This window comes from Saccostrea cucullata, unplaced genomic scaffold, assembly GCF_032062105.1.
Source record: "Saccostrea cucullata isolate Sc308-1 unplaced genomic scaffold, CSIRO_AGI_Scuc_v1 ctg1401, whole genome shotgun sequence".
Lineage (NCBI taxonomy): Eukaryota > Metazoa > Mollusca > Bivalvia > Ostreida > Ostreidae > Saccostrea > Saccostrea cuccullata.
The window spans coordinates 32,101-39,726 of NW_026940108.1; positions in this window are offsets into that span (position 1 = coordinate 32,101).

A 7,626-nucleotide genomic window follows, 5' to 3' on the forward strand; every position below is an offset into this window, starting at 1 on the left:
AAGATTGAATAATTGATTAAATATAGAAATATGCATTTTTTGAATTCTTTAACTAAACAATATTTATCATTACACCTATTGTATAGCATTCTTCAAAGAGATATTTCTCAATAAGGTACGAATTTAAACTAATTACAGTTTTTGCAAAAACCTATGACATCATAGGAGGGTGGAATTACCTTAAACGACCAACATATATTTTCTTTAGTGATTTGTTTGTTTGTTGTGAATACATCTTCCCTCATATGGAGATACCACCAAATAATTATGAAGATAAAATGTGTTTGTGAAACACTGATGTACCAGTATGGAAGCCTATGGCGAAGGTTGAAGTTTCTCAAATATATGTCAAAATCAAAGGTCAAGGTCAAAGGGTTCAAATTGTTAGTATTAGAAGAAAGTCTTTTCACAAGGAATGCACATGTGAAATAAAGGAATCCCTAGTAATTCCTGTTCAAAAGTTAATTGCCAAGGTTAATTTTTTGTTTAAGTGGTTCAAACTCTAGGGTCAAGGTCAAACATATTTATACCTGTAGACAGTTCACAATGAATACAATATGTCATGATAAGTATGAAAGCCCTGGCACCTACTGATCAAAATTTAGGCAGAGTTTAAAGTTTGGTATTTTTCTTGTAAAAATGTGTATCCAATGTCAAGCGATCAGAGGTAAAAATTAATGGTACTCAAATAAAAGGTCTTATTAAATTGTCACAAGAAATAAACCTATAAAATGTTGAAGCTATTTGTATAGCCCATCCCACTTAAAACTTATGGGCAAGCTTATAGCTAGGATTTAATTTCTGCAGACTTATAGACAGACATACTATAAACACAAGAAACAAAATATGTATAATAATTAGTCAAATGGAAAAAATATACTATTTAACTGGAATAACAAAATACATTGTTATTTCAGGGACAGGAAGTGGGTAGGAAGATTGGAATCCCCCCATCCCCCCCCCCCCCCGCCCATCTGGCATTTGCTTTGTTATTTAAACAAGACTATATACTGTAGCAAGTAAAAAATGACTCTTGACATTCTTTCTCTATATACTTAGAAAACATTGACCTGACTATCATTGTTTTTTTTATTTGTTTATTTGTTTTCATTTTTTTCTCCTGCTTGTCACGAAATTATGGGCTGGAATTTTTTGACTGAGATGTGAACCACCCTCCCTACTCCCGAAAAAAAATTCTGGATCCGCACCAGTATTGTCAGTAACTGAATGGCACAGCGACAACGGGAGATAACTTCACAATATGAAATTCGTCTAGTGTGGCATGCGATGATCTTTCATCCTTTTTAAAATTTAACCTCATAGTTTGGGTGTATTTTACCCCCCACTATACTAAAACTTCTACTTACCGACTCTCTGTGTCTCAACTTCATGAAATATAAATCCAATTATAACTCAAAATGAATTAACCCAATGCACAGCAGACTGCAGCCATGTGCCATTTTGGACCTTCGTCGATTCCATCACCTTATCAAATGAAGTGGGAATCGACCGAGGTGTGCCAAATGGTGTTTAATCTATAAATATGATAATGGGTGACGCAACGTGATGTGATGTAGAAATTTACATGTACATATGTACAGTACAAGAACAAATTTTAAATTAATTTACAACAAACGATATTTAATTTTAACAAACCTTTTCCATCTAGCCTATTCCAAAATGTATATGCTGTGTGATTGAGGTGTCGAGGAGGGGGGGGGGGGTAGTAAATTTAAAAAGGTCCTATTGTGAGCAAATCATATATCAAAATCTAATTTCAGACGCGGATCCAGAATTTTTTTCCAGGGGAGGGGGGTCCACCTCAGTCAAAAAAAAAATCCTATCCCAGAAATTGACAATAAAAAAAAACCCTAAAGTAAATCTCACCCAAACGTCAAAAACCTATATCCTGGAGGTGGGGTGGGAGAAGTGGTGACTTCTATTGCCGCAAATGTTTAACTTTTCATACTTATTCTACACATGTATATTCGTGTTTACCAGGGGGGGATTCTGCATTTTTCAAAGGGGGTCCATTTTTATTTTTTTCCTTGTTTTAGTATATACATTTTTTAACCTTGTAAATTCCAGGGGGTCCTGCCCCCCCCCCCCCCCCGGACAGATCCGTGCATGAATTTACATCATTAATAAAATTCAGACTGGTATATAAAATAAATATAAGAGGTTCTGAGTTATAGGTCACAGGGTCTGAGTATTTCATACTCAATTTGATGAATACCTGTAAATTATAGAATTATTTTGACTATTTCTTTGGAAAGCCGCCCAATATGTAGGAGCGTGTATTTAGAGGCAAACACCTTAGTGCGGGTATTACTGTCTCATGGCAGCATCTAGTTGTATCAACGCTGTCAAACGCGTATTTGGCGTACGGAGAAGTAATAAATTGTGTTGGATATGGTTAGTTTACATTGGAGACTGGACAAAAGAGTACAGAAGTGACATTACACAAAAGATATTAATAAAAAAAGTAATTTATAAATTGCAAGAAATGAAAGTTTTTCTTCAGTACCGAAAATAGTTGATTACGGCATGTAAGAAGTGGAGTACTTTTTGATAAACGCAGACAATTTGGAAATATCTGGACCGCGAACAACGTCAAACAATTTGTTATCTCTGCTGCCTACAATGTAAGGCAATCTTTCGACTAAATTTCGACTGAAATTTGAATCTACTTAAAAAAACAAGTAAAAACAAACAGACAGTAGTGAATTTAAAAATATATCCGTTATTCAAGAGTACTCTATCACTTAAAAAAAATATTGAATCTTAAGCAGAATGAAGCAGACAATGAGATCATGACCTTATGAGTGACGTAATTTACGCTTGAATTTGTGCACCGATGTACACATATTCTTTCTTTTTTTATTATTATTATCTTATAATATATATATGATACCATTAAACTTACTCTTTGCTATATAAAGGAAAGAAATCAATCAAGAGGCCCATGGGCCTTATGGATCACCTGAGCATTATGCAACAACTTTCCAGTGATTAAATTTGATTCATGTTTTGAGCCAGATGCTATGGCATTCACAATTTTGAAAGAAACACCATTGATCATCATAACAATACAACAATTGCTTCGTTTGTTTACTTAATGCCCATACCCAGAGTAGGGGAGCAAAAAAGCATTTCAACTTATCAGTTATATTCAGCAATAATCAATAGTGGCCCTACCACACATGAACCTCTTACCCTTAGGCCTTGATATTTGATTAATACCATGGAGCATATTTCAAACAATTCATTCATTTTCAGTATATAAGTAGAGCCCCCCCCCCCCTTCTATGGTACCATTCACAAATTCACAATTTAATTCTGGAAGGTTAGGGTCCTTGTCTATCATAACAATATAGGTATTTCATCTGCTTAATACCCTGGAGCAGAGAAGAAATTTTCAAAGACTATATAATCAATAGAGCCCCGTCCTGACATCGAACCCCTGACCGTGGGGCTATAAATTATACAATATCGAAAGAGGCATTCCTGCTCATCATAACTATGTACTTAGTTAGTTTATTTAATTCCTAAGAGCAGAGAAGGAGATTTTCAAAAAAATTCGTGTATTTTCTCTATATAATCAATAGATCCCCGTCCTAACACCAGAACCCGTGACTTTGGAGCCAAAAATATCACAATTTTGGTACAGGCACTCTTGCTCATCATAACTATGTACTTAGTTTGTTTATTTAATACTCAGGAGCAAAGAAGAAGATTTTCAAAGAAATAATGCATTTTCACCATATAATCTATACAACACCTAACACCAGAAACCCTGACCTTGGCGCCATATATTCACAATTTTGATAGAGGCACTCCCGCTTATTATAACTATGTACTTAGTAAGTTTATTTTATACCCTGGAGCGGAGAAGATTTTCAAAGGATCCATGTATTTTCACTATACAATCAATAGAGCCCCCACCCTAACACCAGAACCCCTGTTCCTGGGAACATAAAATTCACAATTTTGGAAGAGGCACTCTTGCTCATCATAGCTATGCACTTAGTTAGTTTATTGAATACAAAAGAGCGGAAAAGAAGATTTTTAAAGAATTCGAGTATTTTCACTATAATCAATAGAGCACCGTCCAAAACCCAGAACCTTAATCCTGGGGCCATAAAATTAATAATTTTGGTTGAGGCACTCTTGCTTAGCATAAGTATGCACTTAGTTAGTTTATTTAATACCCAGGAGTGGAAAAGAAGATTTTCAAAGAATGCATGTGTTTTCACTATATAATCAATAGACCCCCCTCCCTACATCAGAACTCCTGATCCTGAGGACATAAAATTCACAATTTTGGTAGAGGCATTCTTGCTCATCATAACTATGCACTTAGTTAGTTTATTTAATATAAAGGAGCGGAGAAGAAGATTTACAAAGATCCATGTATTTTAATTTTTTAATCAATAGAGCCCCGCCCTTACACCAGAACCCCTGACCCTGGGGACTTAAAATTCACAATTTTGATAGAGGCACTCCTGCTCATGATAATTATTTAATGAGTTTGTTTTTCTAATTCCCAGGAGCAGACAAGAAGATTTCAAAGAAATAATACATTTTCACCACCTAATTATTTATCCCCGCCCTAGGGCCATGAATTAGCGGAGCGGATAGTGGGGAAAATATTTCACTTGCGGATACAAGCACGAAATTTTGCATGAAGGTTCTTTGACTATTACTTGAATAAGAAATATCGTTGGCCACTCAAGTTTCGGCCATTTTCAAGATGGCCGCCACTTATTTCAAAATGGCGTCTGTTTTCATATATTTTTCCTAATATTTTGAACGTTTCTCGGTAATACTTTATTTTTTTCTGAAATAATAAAAGGTAACTTGGTATATGATATAATTTGAGCTTCATTTTATATCTACACACACTGCGCATGCGCTTAAATACAAACAAAACTGCTTTAATGACATAACTTACTTAATCTTCTGAACCATGTATACCTGCATAAAGCAATAAAAGGTAATCAGGACCTGAAGCAGTTGAAGTTATATTACACCCATATTTTCGTAGTTCTTGACATGATGCAGCATTGCAGGCAAAATTGTCCATTGTGGGATCCAAAATAAGCATTTTTTACTCAGCCCCAACTGGAGGATGGGGTAAATTTTGCCACTTGCATAATGACTGACCCTATAAATGACCAACTTGGAATTCAGTTCTCCTTTTATCCTCTACACGAGCAGCTGTTTAGGGAGGGTGTCAAGGCGAGCGTCATTTACGATATTGCCATTGCTGATCGTACTTGATCACAACAAATTCTTCCATTGCATTGATTATAAATTCTTTCAAATTGTCGCAAGGAATGCTCTAAAATTGGAATATTTCTGTGGCCTTTTCAAACATATTCATGGCCTGCCATGCTGTCTTTTTACTTTTCCAAACAAAGGCCGACGCTGTTACACAACCCGTGAAAGCATGAAAGAATGGTTATGCCTTCGATATGGTTCCAGTGATCTAACAACATCATAAATTGGTATCCATCGCAAATCCTTGCCTTTCAAAGTGTCATCCATAACTGATCCACATTTAATTCATCAAAAAGAGTTACACTAATACCAAAAACATCTGTATCCGAGCTACCACCCGGTGCTGCATGTTTTGCTTGAAGGAACATGCGGGTTTCAGCATCTTCATAGTTGCAAAGTGGTATAAAGTTGGTATCTATAGCTTTGTTAAAACTGACAACATTTTCTTCCTTTACTATGATAGTTGCCTCTGTAATTGCGAATGAATAGTGTTCCATGACTTTGGTGGTCTAGTGTTTCCAGTTACTTTTCGTTTAGACCCAATGCCAAACTTGTTTTCGGTTTCTCCTTTAAAACTATAGTCTTTCTGAACACCAAAAATAGTTTATACCCTCAAATTACCTTTTACAAGAGAATTAATGTGCAAAAGGATAATGACATTGGCATATTAGTAAAAATTTCAGGTTGTTTTAAATTGACTAATGACGTGCTGTCAATTACCAGTGAATCAACTGCAAGTACATTATTTGGCAACTCTTGACCTGCTTCCAAATAGGCATCAATTGAGATTTAACACCGTACATGTGTATTAAGAAACCATTTTGTGAAAGAGAGAGAGGGGGGTCCTGGTTTTCATGTTCAAAAAAATTTTTGTACATCGCACTGTCTAATCTGACAGAAAATGAATAACCTAGAAAAACGGGACAGTCATCTTCAAAATTTGCAACTTTGACTTTGAAGAATCATATTCATGTTTGGGATTAAATAGGCGAAATTTATTTTCTGAACAAATTCATAAAACCTGGATTATCACCTTCACATCTTTTAAAAGGAATTTCTCTATATTGTTTTTTCCCAATGTCTCCATTTTTAAATAGCAGTTCTGCAGTTCTGGTTTCGACAACAACTATAAAGATCAAACAACTCTTCCTCAAATGGATTTCTCATTTCCAAAACCATAGGCATAGCCCGATTTACTTTTGAAAAAAAAACTTTCTTGGGCGGCATGAGTTTCTTCGTGAAGTTACCCTTCTTCTCGTGAACATTTCCACATATTCACGTGAACTCTTAGTAAGTATGCTGATTTCTGGACCAGCTACCACCCTTAATGCAGCTGGATCTTCCGTTAACCATCACCTTTTACAATAGCATTCTGCTCATGGATTTGACGAATGCCAATGTTTGAAAACTATTATTTTTACCAAATAAGATTCCTTTTTCAAATTCTAAGTACTAGTATATGTCCAGGTGCTTTGTTTGCCCCCAATGGTGAAATGGTAGTCATCGAGTTTATTTGATGTGACCAAGGGCAAGAAATTTGGAATCAGATTTGATAAAGATTCTTTGTAAAGCCTGATTCTCTGCAAGACTTTACAAAAGAGAAGACAACGAGTTCCAAAAGAATTCTTGTCCAAAATTTAAATTGTGAAAAATATGTCATCTATTTCAATTTCATTGCAATTATCGAGTACCCTTGCATTTTGGTCTGCCTTTTTATCACGTTATACAGACAGCAGGCAGTTATAAAATAATCTTGCCTTGTTCTAGCAAGATTAGAAACTGTTAGGAAAGACTCAGCAGTTCCAGCATATGCAACTTCTGTCTGTTTGAATTAATGCTGTTATCCAGCGGTTTCCTTTCAATAAATCACCAAGCAATTTGAAAGCTACCGTTTCAATATGCAACCAATCAAACATATTAACAACAGATCTATCTTCACCATAAATTATCAGTCATAATACTCATTGTATCTTTTGGCAAGAACAAATAAAGATTGGTTACGAGCCAACAGGTTGTTTGTTTTGGATTTAAAAAGGATGATGCTGTCTTCACAGTCCATGACATTCTTCATTGTGGATAGCAAATGATTACCTGTTGTTTTATGTCATAAATACAAAATTGATTCATTACATTTTATTTAACGTTCCTTGATTGATTATTTCACTCATTAAAATAAAACGTTGCTTGAAAGAATATTTCACTCAATGAAATTTTACATTCTCTGAAGGATTATTTCATTTATTGAGTTTTTACGTGCTTTGGAGGAGTGTTTCACTCTATGAGACTTTACTCCTTGAGGGATTATTTAACTTATTGAGGCCATTCAAATACAAAATTTCACTT